This window comes from Pseudomyrmex gracilis, unplaced genomic scaffold (genome assembly GCF_002006095.1).
Source record: "Pseudomyrmex gracilis isolate BER0280 unplaced genomic scaffold, ASM200609v1 scaffold_439, whole genome shotgun sequence".
NCBI lineage: Eukaryota > Metazoa > Arthropoda > Insecta > Hymenoptera > Formicidae > Pseudomyrmex > Pseudomyrmex gracilis.
Genome location: NW_018021023.1, coordinates 44,816 through 60,387, shown reverse-complemented (window position 1 = coordinate 60,387; position 15,572 = coordinate 44,816). Strand labels below are relative to the sequence as shown.

At 39.9% G+C, this 15,572-nt stretch overlaps 1 pseudogene; it reads left to right on the top strand.

Moving 5' to 3' along the window:
• The first annotated feature begins 2,124 nt into the window (after nucleotides 1-2,124).
• LOC109860640 overlaps nucleotides 2,125-15,572 on the top strand; it is a 16,081-nt pseudogene continuing 2,633 nt past the window's right edge.

Sequence of the window (15,572 nt, the reverse complement as noted above, 5' to 3'; positions counted from 1 at the left end):
TTCCGGCAGCAAAAACCCCACCGATATATACATAAATCATTCACACTCACCGACACGTTCGCACTCACACTCACCGACACATTCGGTACACACACACACAGACACACATACACACGACGATTTGTGGTGTAAAACTCCCTCTTATTCGCCTGTAACCCCCGATCCTCCCGCAGAAGATCCCGCGGATTTACAATCCGCGCCGACTCCTCCACCTCCCCCTCGCTCTCCTACCCCCGAACCATCAACATCCAGAACCGAACCCGTAGATGATGAATCCTCCGACTCAACCCGCTCAACCACTCCTCCGCTCGATCCTAAATTTCAACATTTCCTCCGATTAGCCTCCACTTATAAAAAAGCAAATCCGGAAAGAATCCCCTTTGTCCTTGACCCTCTGACTACAGATTCCGAAATCTTCCGGATAATAACCACCACTTCAGCTAGAAAACTCGTTCCAGTCAAGTTTCCCTATATAGATGATATTCGCCTAGTTCTCGTCCACCATTTCTACACAATGTTCCCTCCAAGTTCCGCAAAAATCCAAGAAATCATAGAAATCGACCTCGAATAATTTCTATCACGAATCGGCGTCTCAACATGCTACCGACACAATTACACCTGTAAAACCCCGCCGGAGGCCCCTCACACACACATCGCGTCACGCATACACTCATATATATATGTATTTCCCCTTTCTAGCCTCCGAGCGATGACCCTCCGCTTTAATGTACAATTCGCGATATCACATTCATCTACACGAACACACACCTAAAATTGTAAATCCATAAAATGAATAAATTAATATTATACGTAGCATAATTTCTCCATTTAATTATGACGACCTCTTATCATTCCACATCCTCAATTGATCGCACGGTCTCGTCCTTAGTCCGTGGAGTTAATTCTCCAGACTAGAAAAGAGACCAACGAGTGAGTGTTCGTAAGACAGAGTAAGATCGGCGTACGCCGTTGACCTATCGACGAACGTAAGCAAACTCGCTCGACTCCGTTGCAGCGGTATCGCCAACCTGCTGTGCGGAGATAGACAGAGAAACGACAGCTCTCTGTTACTCTACCATAGCCCGACTGTAACCGTGGGCCAGGACGTAACAATAGTATGTATGTGATTTTTAACGACACTTAATCAGAAGTCATTTTCTATTATTTTTGAGAGGGGAGCAGGAGGGAGAAGCAAAGCCCCTTCATCGTAATTTTTTTATAAACAATGAGCGACGGCTAAAACTTTTAGAAACGTACTCAGGAAGGTCATATTTACAGTATATGTGAACGAGAAGCTGATCGGAGGAGGCTCCTCTATTCTGTAAATTTACCTTTGTTTCAACAAAGATGCTTTTATTTGATATTTGATGCTTTCGCGGTGTGTTGTATTAACATATAAAGATGTTTTTCGGGTTTGAACCGGGTTAGTGTCATTTTTATACCGACGTTTCGTGAACAGTTCAGCTCACTTCATCATGGTTTAAGGAGCAACCTGATATTGAGATGTTCCCGGTCAGGGTTGCGTTCCAAAATTCTACTCCGTAAACTCTAAAGAACCTAGGGTAGTGGGGGTAAAGAGTAAACTAGAGTAAGTTACGAAATCGAACGGTTTTGGAACGCAATATAGTAAGAGTCAGAGCCTGAGCACAATAAAGAAAATATTAGGAAAAAGAATTAAAAATATAGGTTTTTTAAATATACTATACATTGACAAAAAATAAAATATAACATATATACAGGAAGTATGTCATGGCTGCATAATATACAGCCTATATTTATATACATTTGTTATATTTTATTTTTTTGCATTGTGCACATTATATTTAACCTCTGTTTTTCATTCTTATTCCTAATATTTTCTCTATTATGCTCAGGTTATCACAAAATGGAATTTAACAGGAACAAAACAAGAGTTGCTTTGTTAAGTATTATCGCGACTAATAAAATATTTAAAAATGTTGTAAACATAAGTGATAGTAAAACTGAAAATGAGGTGAATGAATTAGTGTATATAATGCAAATATCTCGATTAAGAGGAAAACAAAAAGAAATGTTTGCATAGAAGGTTATGTGGACACTGTAATACCCAGATTTTCAACATATCAATTCAAGGAGCACTTTCGAATGACACCAAAGTGTTTTTAATTATTGGAGAATAAATTGAGTTTAACATTATCAAAGCCTACTAAAATAGGAAGACCCTGCATATCGCCGAGAGTATAATTACTCGCCACTTTATGGTTGCTGGCAACTCCTGATTCTTATAGGTGAGTATGTGAGTCTTGTAACTTATTTATAAGTCACAAGAAATTATTTAGATTTGACAAATTTTAGGCTCATAGTTTTTTAAAATAGGCAGTTACATTCAATTGACATAGAGACAGATGCATACTTTTATACATTCAAATAATAAAATTGTTATTAACAATTAACACATTGCAGTATTCAGTTTCAAGCAGTAATTTATTTTTTTTATTGGTTTTATATTTATTGAAGTATATATTGTTACGTCCTGGGCCTACGGTACGGTCGGGCCCTTGAGGAGTGACGTAACTGACACACGACACTTGCGTGTCTACTCCCGACACAGTGATCCAGAAAGATATGAGCGTCAAGTGCGCGGATCAAGCGAGATTTCGATGCCGTAAACAAGCCAACGAGTGTTTCTCGCTATTGCTTGTTCAACGGCTTCTCGCTCGTCGGTTTCTTTTCGAGTCTTAGATGCGAATCTAAATTACTCGGAACCTGGCGATTAACCGGAGGATGACAGGAATGAAACGGTTAGGTGAGGTCCAAGGGTCAATTACTTTTAGCCGATTTTATTTAAATGCCACCTTTAATAACATTTTATTCAACGTTTTTATTTCTCACTGTTTACATATGGTCGATCTGTGGTAGTTTCTACGGGTGTCGGGTATCTGCGCACTTAAGTGTGTATTTGTGTGTGTATGTGTGTGTATGTGGGTATGTGTGTATCGGACTCAGTCGTCCAAGGTCACTTCTATTATTTTTTTTATTTCGGCGGAGGGATAAGGATAAAACCGATAGAAGTAACTTATAGGGATTTCGCGGATTTCGGGAAAACCAGGAAATTTAACTAGGATCAGGGGGGAGGGTACTAACTGCATGGCAAAGAGAGTCAGGAAATTACTATCGAAGGTCAAGAATTAACTCATTCTTCGAAGGTGGAGGATCAGCGACAGGGAAAGAATTGGCAAGGAATACAAAATATGACAATTGCTGAGATACGGAGTCTTCTTCATCGTCTGATAGAGTGACAGATTCGGGTAATTCCGGAAGAGGAAAGGAAGAGTGGTGACGAGGAGTTGTAGAGGGAGAATCAGAAATCTTACCAGGAGCTACTGGAGAGTACGATAGAGATTCTAAAAGAGAAGACAAAAAGGTAAAGAAGGCGGAGGAGAAGGGGAAGGCGACTGAGTCCGGTGTGGACTGGAGTGTGTCTGCTGTGAATTTTGAAAATCGCTATCTGTCGACTTCTGCGATTTATGATTTGGTTCGCTAATCTGTTGACTATTATGGCTGGCAGCGTTTTTGCGCTGAAGTGCCTGGTTGCGGCGGTTGCGCCTCGTTTTAATTGTGTTCCAGGATTTCAGATACCTCCGGGGTTCCACTTAACAGAGTAATTTAAATTTTACTGACTAATATCGAATATTTTTACGACTAGCTTCCGGAACGCAGTTTAGACTACGTTGTTTGGCACTACAAAGGATAACTTGAAAGGAAGATCGGTAGCGAAATGACACGCAAGGTCATAAGCTGCTAGTCCGAGAGGAATGTAAAGTCAGCAGCGGCCCGGAACACACACAAGGTCGTGAGCTGCTAGTCTGCCAGAAATGCAAAGTCAGCAGCGGCCCGGAACGACGCACAAAGTCGTGAGCTACTAGTCTGGCAGAAATGGAAAGTCAGCAGCGGCCCGGAACGACACACAAGGTCGTGAACTGCTAGTCTGACAGGAATGGAAAGTGAGAAATGCCACCTTAACGCAATCAAATGTCCCGGATGGTAGTCGTCTCAAAAGAATTAAGGTTTAAAAAGTGGAGAATAGAACCGCCGGTTATTTTACCACACTAATATGACTATTTTTTGACTTACTACTTGCTGTATTTCTTGGCAAACAATCGATTTTCCACCCTGACAAGACTGTGGAGTAGGTAAGCTGGCTCAGCTCCTGACTCGGTTTCCCTTTGACGCCGGCACAACGGTTGCACTAACTAATGCACTGGTAAACATATTGCAACGTGCTAGACAACAGACTGTTGAACCGAATGAAAAAGCTGTCTTTGGCTCTGAGTTTCAGCTTATATACTCGGTTTTTCGGCCCCCAGACACTTGGGTTTTACCAATTAAAAAAAGTTGGATCTGGAATCCCTTCTTAATACTTAGATTACAATTCGGATCTTAATTCGCAGATACGCACAAGCGAGCGCGCCAATCACCGGCGTTGGTCAAATGAGCCTAACTATCTTTTCCTTGAAGCTCGCTATTGATATCGCGCTGTTGTGTTGAAATTCGCATTACTGACCGCTAACCTGGTTTTGATTGCAACTTCCTTTCTGGAGATACGAGGATCTTTGATTTCCATCCGCCCGATTCGAGTTACCCGCCTCGGCTATCGTGCGAAAATTTTTATCACTGCGAATTTGGAAATCAGATCCGTTTATTCGTCATGGCAATATCAGTGCAACCCCCCCCCCCTCGCGTGCAAACTGATTATAATTCATTTATCGCCACTGGCCGACTCTGCATTCTCCATCCAGGAGGTTTACGTTTAAGGTTACGGCAAGTTACGGTCTTTAGGACCAGAATATCGTTTTTACCTTGCAAAAAAAAGGGACCGTGAAGTCCAAGACGTAACAATATGATTATATATATTAAAAGGTTTCATTGCAGAAAGATAGTTTCAAGCATAATAATCAAACTTAAGAAATATAATTATCTCTAATCTTATACTTGTAAATAACTTTTATAAGATATTCAATAATAAATTACATCTGTTACAAGTCAGTGGGACTTCAATTTGATTTGGGAAAATCATCATTAAGCCACTGTGTGCAACGTGTTGTGCAGGCTCTTTGTGAATTTCAAGTGATGTTATCAAATGGCCACCTGCAATTTACATGAATACTGTAACAGAAAAATTTCAACGAATAGCTGGTCTTACACACGTTCTTGGTGCTATTGATGGTATACATATCGAAATTCTAGCACTATCTGTAAGTTTAAGCGTTATTCTGTGTAATCTAATACATTATTTGATTAATGAAATTAAATATTTGTTGTAGATAGACACTCAATGTTATTTAACAAGAAAGTGCAGATATGCCGCAAGCACTATGTAATGCAGATTTACAGTTTACTGATTGTTTCGCTGGTTATCCTAGGTCTGTGAATGAGAGTTTTTCGTAATTCTGACATTTGGCACAACATCCAGAGAAATGCTCACTTCTTTTTTCTCAATAAAGAACTTATCGTAGGAGATAAAGCGTATCCTGTAAATGATGTTTGGCACCTTACAGATAGTGGTCACTTGACACAGGTAAATTGCAATCTTAAGAAACTATTATTAAGATATTTCACTTAATATACTAAGTACTTTTAATACTATATAAGATATTTTAATTTTATTTGTCATATTGTTATTATATATATATATATATATATAGTATATAGTATATAGTATATATAGTATATAAGTTGTTAACTTTTTGGAGCCTTTAGATTCTTTACTTTACAATTTACGCGGGTAGAAGAAAGCGTTATTTTCAATTCATCTTTAATAGAAGTATAAAGTATTGCGAGACAAACTCCAAGTGCCTCGGTGGCCTAACAGGGAAGGCGACGGCCCGGAAAGCCGGAGATTCCAGGTTCGACTTCTGGCTGAGGAGTTTTTTTCGCAATATTTTAATTTAATCTCGGAGGGTATACGGGGTCTTTCATATATGAGATGCAAATCAAGCATCCTATATGATTTTTAGAATTGAAATTTCAATTCAAAAAATCACATGTAAAATTTACATGTGAACATATATATGTATATACATATATATATATATACATGCTTATTCCCACACAACATCCTGATTTAGGCTCTCATGACCATTGATATATATATTTCTGAAGTTGTTAACTTTTCGGAGCCTTTAGATTCTTTACTTTACATATTTTTTTAGTACATATCTTAATTAATTAATTAAATTATTGCTTATGCTTACCAATAACTTTATAGTTGATAAAGATAAAAAATTAAAGCTCTAATTATCAAATCAACTAAAAATATTGATATACGGTTTGATTAATCTTAACATCTATATATTTACTTTGTGCCTCTATATTTTTTAACTTGGTTTTCTTCTTAAGCTTTAATAAAATTAACATAAAATTGCCACTTTTAAAACATAGCTTATAATACTGCTAGTTTTTTTGCTAATGTCGTCTGATCACAGATTTCATTTTAATAGTCTTAAATCAACAGTTTTAAATCACTTGCTTTAATAGAATGTATTATAGAAGACAAAGCTTACTCTGTACGTAAATGTTGTTTGACATCTTATAGAGACAATGGTCATCAAATAATATAACACTCATAAAATTATAAACAAAATTATGATTTGAATAACTAGTAAAAGATACTTTAGAATGTTTCAGTTTATAAGTAAAAAATTAAAAACAATAAAAGTGCTTAAATGTAAGGAAGAATGTTTAAACTACAATTTTTCCAATAACTTGCTCATTACTTTCTTGTAAGTTTTTACAGCTTCCTTTTGATATTCCAGTTTTTCTTTGTGCCTTCTTTCTTTTACTTTTTCATTTTTTTCCACATATTCTGTTAATGCATGCAATTGTTTTTCCATCTTACTTTTCTTCGGAGGAGGTATTATGTCACTGACTTCATCAGATTTTTGCTCTTCATCAGGTGAAAAAGATAAAACTTTTTGTGACAAATTTGACGCAAGGGCTACAGGCTGTACAATGGGAGATTTTCCATATATCTCATCCATCTCATCATAATATTTGCATTTCTTATACGATGCTCCCGACTTTGAATTGTGATCTTTTACTTTAATACACTTTTTTCTTAAATTTTTCCATTTATTTTCGATTTGTTTCACAGTATACGTATAACCTTTTTCTTTTAGACAATTGTCAATTTTTTTCAGGACAATATTATTCCTTATTTCATCATTCTTAAATAAAAAAAGATGACCTTTATATAAACAAAAAAGAAGCATAATAGCTGAATGTTCCCAATGTATAACTATAATGAGAAATAAATACATAAGAATGATAATTGTGAATATGTAAAATCAATAATAAAAATATGTGACATATTTAAGCATATATAATTAAAATATCTTTTAACTCACCAAATTGGTCTTTATCACTGTCAGAGATATTTTCAACACTTACCAAGCAATTGTAGGTAACGTTTACTTAAATCTGTAAGTATTATCACCAACGTTAATGTATAATTTTATAATTGTTAAATACTTAGGAAATGTTATAATAAAAATAGTAAAAATCAACACAATTTTTTAAGACTGATCAGACTATGCATTGAAGATTGCAATTGAACATTAAAAATTGAAATTTAATCAAGAAACAAAGAAATCTTAGCTTATTTTATTCCAATCTTAATTTTTTAATTTCCAAAGCATAGTCTAATACAAGCTTTAAAGAATTAATAAAAACAATTCATGATTACTATTGTGACGTGGTATTCGCGCCGCTCTTTCCCCGTCACAAAAATGAAAGATTTTCGCGGGAGCCCGGGAAAACGAGCTGGAAAATGAGTGCCAAGATCCTCCAGGGCTTGCATGTGTCCGGTTAAAATACCGTTTTATTTTTTTATTTTTTTTTGTATGTAATTTCGGCGCCTCACCGTCCTGATGATCATCGTGGGACTTTTCGCCAAGGACAGCATGCTGTGCCCGAACGAGAGAGGGAGAGATGAACGGAGACGCAAAGTCTGATTTCGAAGTCACGCTAAAAGCAAGGGTAGGTGACTGCATGAAGAGGCCACAGCGGAACATCGACGCTTTCTACGATTGCACGACGGCCAAAGAGCTAGCCTAGCAGAACGGGCGGAACGGCGGAACGGACCATCGACGAGCCGGCCTACGCTGAGATGCGCTGTGTTCCAACAATCCTGCTGCATGGTTTCGAGAACACGCTGCTTATTTTATTGCTGTATCTTACGGGTTGCCATCCTGACCCGCTACCTTCTACTTTTGCTTGCGCTGCTGCATAATAGCGTAATAGATACTGCGAGCGTTCGAATTTCGCGGCCCGCTGATCCTGCCGCCTGCGAGCGAGCTTGCGAGCCGCGCTGCGAATCCTGCGGCCCGATTGGCCCACGCGACCTACCCCACGCGACCTCAGCGCTGCCCGGGGTATCGACCGCTTATCGAACGAAATCTTCGTGCTCTTGATCGCGATCAGCTGTGCCGCACACACACGTATCTCTCGGGCTCCCGTGCGTATGAGTAACTCCCGTGCCGCGCAACAAGTCTGCCGTGCCGCAATTTTTGTACTCAAAGTGTAGTTGTTCAAGTCGTGAGGGTGACCCCGACTGAGTCGGCAAGCCCTTGGAGTGTCATTTCGGACGGAGGAGACAGCAGTATGCCGGAGAACAACGACCGACGGTGAGATGCCCGTTTCATTATTGTTAGCCACGACTACGCGTTGCACAGGCCTCGTGTCAAAGCTGGTCGTTTGTGTTTCGCGTCTTGTTTACGACGTGTCCTTGGCCGTACTAACAATTTTTCGACAGCGACCAGAATCGGGCTTCACGGGGCTTCGTGGCAGTATTACGTAGGTTAAGTGCATGATCTAAATAGTTTCGCGAGTTATCGTTAAGCCCTGGAGTGGCGATACAACGCCAAGTAGCATTTTCGCGTTGTTTGTTTTCTTTTGTTTTTTTTTTTTTGTTAAGTAGTTGTGACCGTTGTGCGTGTGTGCCGTGATTATCGTAGCGTACCGCTCGCGTACCGTCGGCTATCGTCTACCGACGGCAATCAGCTGACGCGGGGACAAATATCAGAACAAAATCGGATTTTCTCGCGCGATCGGCCGGAGTGAGGTGCGTGCGAGTCGGAAGTGGTGTCGATCGGAAAGAAATATCGTACCGAGGTAACGTGTGAATTAACGGCCAATGTCGGGTGGTGAATTTCCGGGACAATTATCGCCGACAAATTCGCGAACGTACGGTGAATGCGTGTCGCATTTTAGTGTGCATACTTTGTCCGGGATTATTCGCGGCCAAGTAACGTATTGTACCGCCAATCTTCCTAGCGCTGAGACAAAGCGCGTCGTTAATCGTTCGGTAATAATCGAAAAACAAAATCAAGCCCCGACATAGCGCTCGCTTCGCTCCGTATTGCGAGTATTTCTTGAGTGCATGAACGTAGACTAAGACTCGGCTCGAAAGTATCTGCGGGCTTAGAAACACAAAACCGGCGAAAGCTGCGTGGCGAGTCGATCCGTTCGACCAAATCGCGATCATTAGCGAAACAAGTAAGTCCGCGTTGATTTACGGCTTGTAAAGAGGCTGCTGCACGCTATTTTATCCCGGCGTAGTGTTTGTAACGCATCTTGGCTTGCACCCGCTCGCCTGCTTAACCTGCGTCTAGCTTTGCGCCTTACGATTGCTATATTCACGTGCCTGCACTTGCGATTTTTCAGCTTGAAGCAATTATTAAAGTCTCCCGTTCAGTACTTTCGCGGTATCGTTCCGGTTAAATCAGTTATCTCGTAGATTAGCGTGATTCGGTTTGTTATTTGTCGCAACACGTTGTTTGTCCTGTATCTTTTCTTTCATATAATTTTGTATTATCCGTTCTTATTTTATTCTTATTTCTTTATCTTATTTTGTATTACACCTTTTTTTCTATTATTCTTCACATGATTTCTTTTATATTATTTTGTATTAATTTTATCTGAAATCTCTGTCCAAGAAATAAATTGTTAATTAAGTGTTAATTCATTCTGTTTAACTCTGATTTTCTTTTATCATCTAAGCTTTATATCGCGAGAGTAAGGGACCACCTGCATTACAATTTTTTAGTAAACCCAGCCCTTTTTTGTCCAAATAGAGCTAGTCGGCCTGTTGTGTCGAGCGACGCAGATTTTTGACGCGGTCACGCGTCTGGCGCCCTAAATTACACCAAAGTATTCGTCGATTCGGCCCGGCGGCGCTCGTTTTAAAACATCTTTTCTATCCTGCCCGTGATTCGACGTTGCCTTCTCACGGAAGGCAACGTCTTACCCGAGTCCCGTGAAAGAAACTCTGTTTGCGGGAAAGTTGCGCGAGAATTACGTTACAACAGCAAAAACCGTCACACTACATTTACTTTTCTTTAGACCGTCATCTGAAGATAGATCTTTGGGATTTAATTTAAAGAATTCCCGTACTATCGGTACATCGGGTACTGCAAAGACATTATTATCTACAAAAATATGTGAAGAAATTAAATTATAAACAATAATAAATACATATTAAAAATGTATCTCACTACTGTATCTATAGTGTATTAACAATATACACAAAAGTATTCTTTAAAATTCTTGTAATATGCAATATTACAATATATACACTATTTATAATGTTTTAAGTAATATATTTTTTTCGAGAACTAGTAGGATTATCTAACCTTAATAATGTTTAATAAAAATTGCATTTTTTACTTACCTCTTTTGTCGATACCCAAATAATTTATTTACTTTTAATGGTAATCCAGCATCGTTGACAATAAGCGTATGCACATTTTCAAGCAGTGGAATTACAGCTATTATTTGATAAATCGCGTGCTATTTATCAAATAATAAAATAACGAAATTAATTTACTAACGTAGTGCGAGTGAGCAAATTCATTCACTAACTATTAAAAATAGCGCGCTTTTCTTAGGTTTACTCTTCCAACCCAACTCGAAAGCAGGGTTTATAGAGTTGACTCTGGATATACTCAACTCTCACTTTTGAAACGAATAGGCTCCGCTCATATAGTTACTTACTTCACGTTTTGGAACGGCATAGAATCAACTCAGCTACTCAGAGTAGAAGTTTAGAACGCAGCCCAGTGTCCTTTTTTATAGCGCTAGATTGGAGTGGGAGGGGATGTAGTAGAGAGGGGTGTAGTGGTAAAAGAGAGGAGGAATGTGTTATGGCAGGATAGAGTGCCATAGTGAAACTCTATATGATAAGAAAAATTTGAAAGAAACAAATAGTGATTAAGCGAGGTCTATGATTAAATTAATTCAAGCCACCTTTATTAATATAAATGTTTTATAACTTGTTTATTTACTTATCATACCTTTACTTACAATTTACTTGTTTGTTACTCGTATACTGCGCGGTTGTTACATTATAATTTATGTGTAACCACGTGTGCGTGCGTGCGTGCGTGCGTGCGTGCGTGCGTGCGTGCGTGCGTGTGACTCAGTCTATGGTAATCTCTATATATTCTCTCACTACGGAAGATGAAGGTGGATAAAATCTGTAGAAATAGGAAACAGGGACCTCGCGGATTTCGAGAATTCCTGGGAATTTAACTAATATTTTATAATCACGAGGAAGGGTAGATATTGCATGACGGAGGGAGTTCGGGAATTTTTTACGCAGGTCGAGAATTCTATCGGTTGGAGAAGGAGGGGGATCGGCAACCGGGAAGGAATCTGCTAATGTGACATAATGCGCATGGTCAGGAGGCAGAGAGTCGTCATCATCATCGGAAAGGACTTCGTGGTCAGAAGAAGCTGGTGTAGAAGGGGAAGGAGAGTTCTGTCGAGGAGGGGTGGAGGATTCGTGTATGTCAGGAGTCTCATCAGGAGGAACAGGGGAATATGATGGAGACTCTAAGAGAGAGGGAGAAAGGGAGCGAGGGAAAGACTGAGTCTGGGGTGTGGAGGTGTGTGTGTCATTATTAATTGTTACTGTGTCAGGACTGCTACTTCTAGTTGTGTTATTTGTATTGCTGACAGAAGGGGAAAGGTCGGTTCGCTCAGGCTGGTTAGCAGCGGTTCTGCGGCGTAGCGCCCGGTTACGACGGTTCCGTCGTGCTAATACCGCGCTCCGCGACTTGTGGGTTTTCTGGGGTTCCACTTAAAAGATGTCATTTGTTTAGTATGCTTTCTTGACGGGTCAAGACCAGCGATTAATATCCGGAAACTAAAGTAAACTAAATCTTCTCGTTTAATGTCACCAAAAGGAACTCGGCAGTTGTTCGTGACGACACAAGGTCGTGAACAGCTAATCCGATTGAAAGAAAATCGGCAGTTGTTCGGGACGACACAAGGTCGTGAACAGCTAATCCGATTGAAAGGTAATCGGTAGTTGTTCGGGACGACACAAGGTCGTGAACAGCTAATCCGATTGAAAGGAAATCGGCAGTTGTTTGGGACGACACAAGGTCGTGAACAGCTAATCCGATTGAANGGGACGACACAAGGTCGTGAACAGCTAATCCGATTGAAAGGTAATCGGCAGTTGTTCGGGACGACACGAGGTCGTGAACAGCTAATCCGATTAAAAGGAAACCGAAACTACCAACACGAATTTCCTCCGGATATGAATCGCTTTTGTCAAGTAACAAAACTTACGACAAGCTCAAGGGACCCCTTCTAGACAATACTTAAACTACTGTAATTATTGACTTACTACTTGCTGATCTCGGCAGTCAGCTTACAATGTCGGCAGGTAACTTGCTGATCTCGGCAATCAGCTTGCAACGTCGGTAGGTAACTTGCTGATCTCGGCAATCAGCTTGCAACGTCGGCAGGTCGGCCGGCTCCGGATTGCTGGTAACAGTTATAGCTGATCGGCTGCAGGCCACTTCACTTATATTTCACTGGTCGGAATGACTTTTAATAAACTGCCGGAATGAGACTGACTGATTGATTCCTTCGAACGGCCAAGTGTACGGTAATTATACTATTATTCGTGGGCCTTAGCTCCCTTGGCTTCGCCAATTAAACTCGAGTCCTGATTCCCCCGTTGCTGTCTCGTGAAAAAATCGGCCCTTGATTCGTGGTTACGCTTTGGCGAGAGCGCCAATCACAAACTTTAGCCCAATCGGCTGGATTATCTTTTGTTTAGGTTTAATTAGATTCCGCGTTATCATATTTAGATTCGAGATCTCGACGCTTGTTTGAGATCTCCTGTTTCAACTTCCTTTCTGGAAGAGCAGGAGGTCGAATTTCGGTCGGACGGCGCACCGCGCACATCGCACAACGCGCGAGTGTCTATTACCGCTCCGCATTCCATTGGGAATTAGAAACCAAATTTGTTTACTTATCGTGGCGACGTCTCATGTGCAACCCGATTATAATTTTTATCGCCACATGCCGACTCCTGTCCTCCATCCGGGAAGTCTTAGCACCTCGGATTCTTAAAGCTACAACTATTTACGATTCTCAGAACGAAAAAATCGTTCTCACGTTGCAAAAAAAAGGGGGCGTGAAGTCCAGGACGTAACATTGTAATAACCGCGTTTCAAGTGTAGTTTGTTCCGGTCAATGCCATCCAGTAGTCTTTTGTTTTCACGCGTTATGTAGAATCGGCTTGTTTTGTTTGTATATGCCAAAGGTGGGCAAGCGCAAAGCCAGAACGTGCTGACAGGTACAGAAACGTCGTCTGTTACAGTGGATTGAAGAGGCCACACGTATTACCATCCAGCGTCTGGAAAGAGCCAATGTCACGTCCTGACATTTTTCTTCTCCCCTTTCGTCATCAATGACGTTAAACTACGACAAAAACAATTTAATTATAAGTCAGTGTAATTCTAATTGAGCTATAATCATTCTTATTAAGCTGTAGTAGCATGCCATAGCGTTATAAGTCGTCTTTTCTTATTTTAGGTCCCAATTTTGTAAGAAAAGTTTCTGATTAGCTACAATTTTAGTAACTCGCGTTCTGATTGGTCGAGATTTATTATTCTTTATTTCAATAGCCTCGACCAACAGCATCCGTTTCCACTAGTTCTTGTTTCAAAATTTACGTTTAAAGTCGGTTTTTCACTCAAAAGAATTCTGGTTGGTTAAACTTTGTTATCCTGTACTTTGACATGACCACCGTAGTCAGTTTCCACTAGGTTTTGTTGCCAAATTCGCGTACTAAGGCTAGTATTACATTAGTCGTACGACAACGATTTTAAATATATTGATTGGCTATCAAATAGAGCCCTTTATAAACCCCTGATAACCAATCAACATACTTAAAATCGGTGTCGTACGACAAATCTAATATTAGCCTAAGCCGGCTGGTTGTCAGAAAAAGTTTTGATTGGCCAAGATTCTCACCAGAGGATTCTAATTGATTAATCGGATTTTCGTGAGGACAAACGCAGCTTTGCGCTTACACACTAAGCCAGAAACAATCCTTAAAAGCTGTTAACAATAAGTTTCTGTGTATTAAGAATGTTAAGACATTGGGTGCTTTCCAACTACGTACACAGGCGACACTGTGTAACACTGTGTACACTTTGGTGTTTTCCAACTACAACACAAGTCGACACAATTGTACACAGCTAAAATGCTGTGGATACCAACTTTTTTCTGTTAATTTTTCTATAGAATGCTATTCTTGTAGACTGTTTTCTGCTGTGCTTTCAAATTATATTCGGAACAGTACTAATCATGGAAAGTATGTGATACATATTTTTTAAATTATTTTATTATTTGTTATAAAAATGTAATAATAAGTATTGACATAACTATTCTCTCGTGTTTCCATTGGTCTCGTGTTACTTGATGTCCTTAAAATATTAATCTTCTACAATTCTGCAATATATTTAAGTAGTTAAGAATGAGGGTTTCTGGTTAAAGTGTAGGCATCGCGAAGGTGAGGGGGACGGGGGGTAACCGCGGGGAGGGGAGGGGGTAAATGCGGGAAGTGAAGGGGAGGGGTAACCGCGTGCAGGAAGGGGAGAGGGAAGGAGGAATTAATGGAGGCTTTTCTGAAAAAAACCGCAAAGGGGAGGGGATAGTAGGAGTCAATGGAAACATATTCGTAATAATGAGAGCAGGACTTGGGCGTTTGCGGATGAGATAACGTAGGAGTGTGGGTGGTGTCGGCGGAGCGTTGTTATCGGCCCCACCGGAATTAGCCAACTAACGGCGAGCCGAAAAAATGGAGCGTGCAATATTTGACGCGAGTTATATTTCTTTAATATAGTGGGTACGCCATTGGTTGTTACGTGTTCGAACGTGTTCAAGGTCGTTCGGTTGATGACGTCATCGTTAAAATAATAGCACCTCTCAATTATAGTTTCAAATTGCGCAGTAAAATAAATAAATTCCGAGAAAAACCGCAAAAACGACGATGACGTCATCGCTAAAAATAGAACTCTAGCATGTTTGAACGCGTTCAAGGTCGTTCGGAATGATGACGTCATCGCGAAAATATATATTGCGCAGTAAAACAAATAATTCCGAGAAAAACCGCAAAGTTCCCGGAAGCGGTTCGCGTTTAAAAATAAATAGCGCGCAGTTTGCAATTGCGCAGCAAATAAATAAATAATTCTGAGAAAAACCGCAATTTCCCGAAAACAAATAATTCC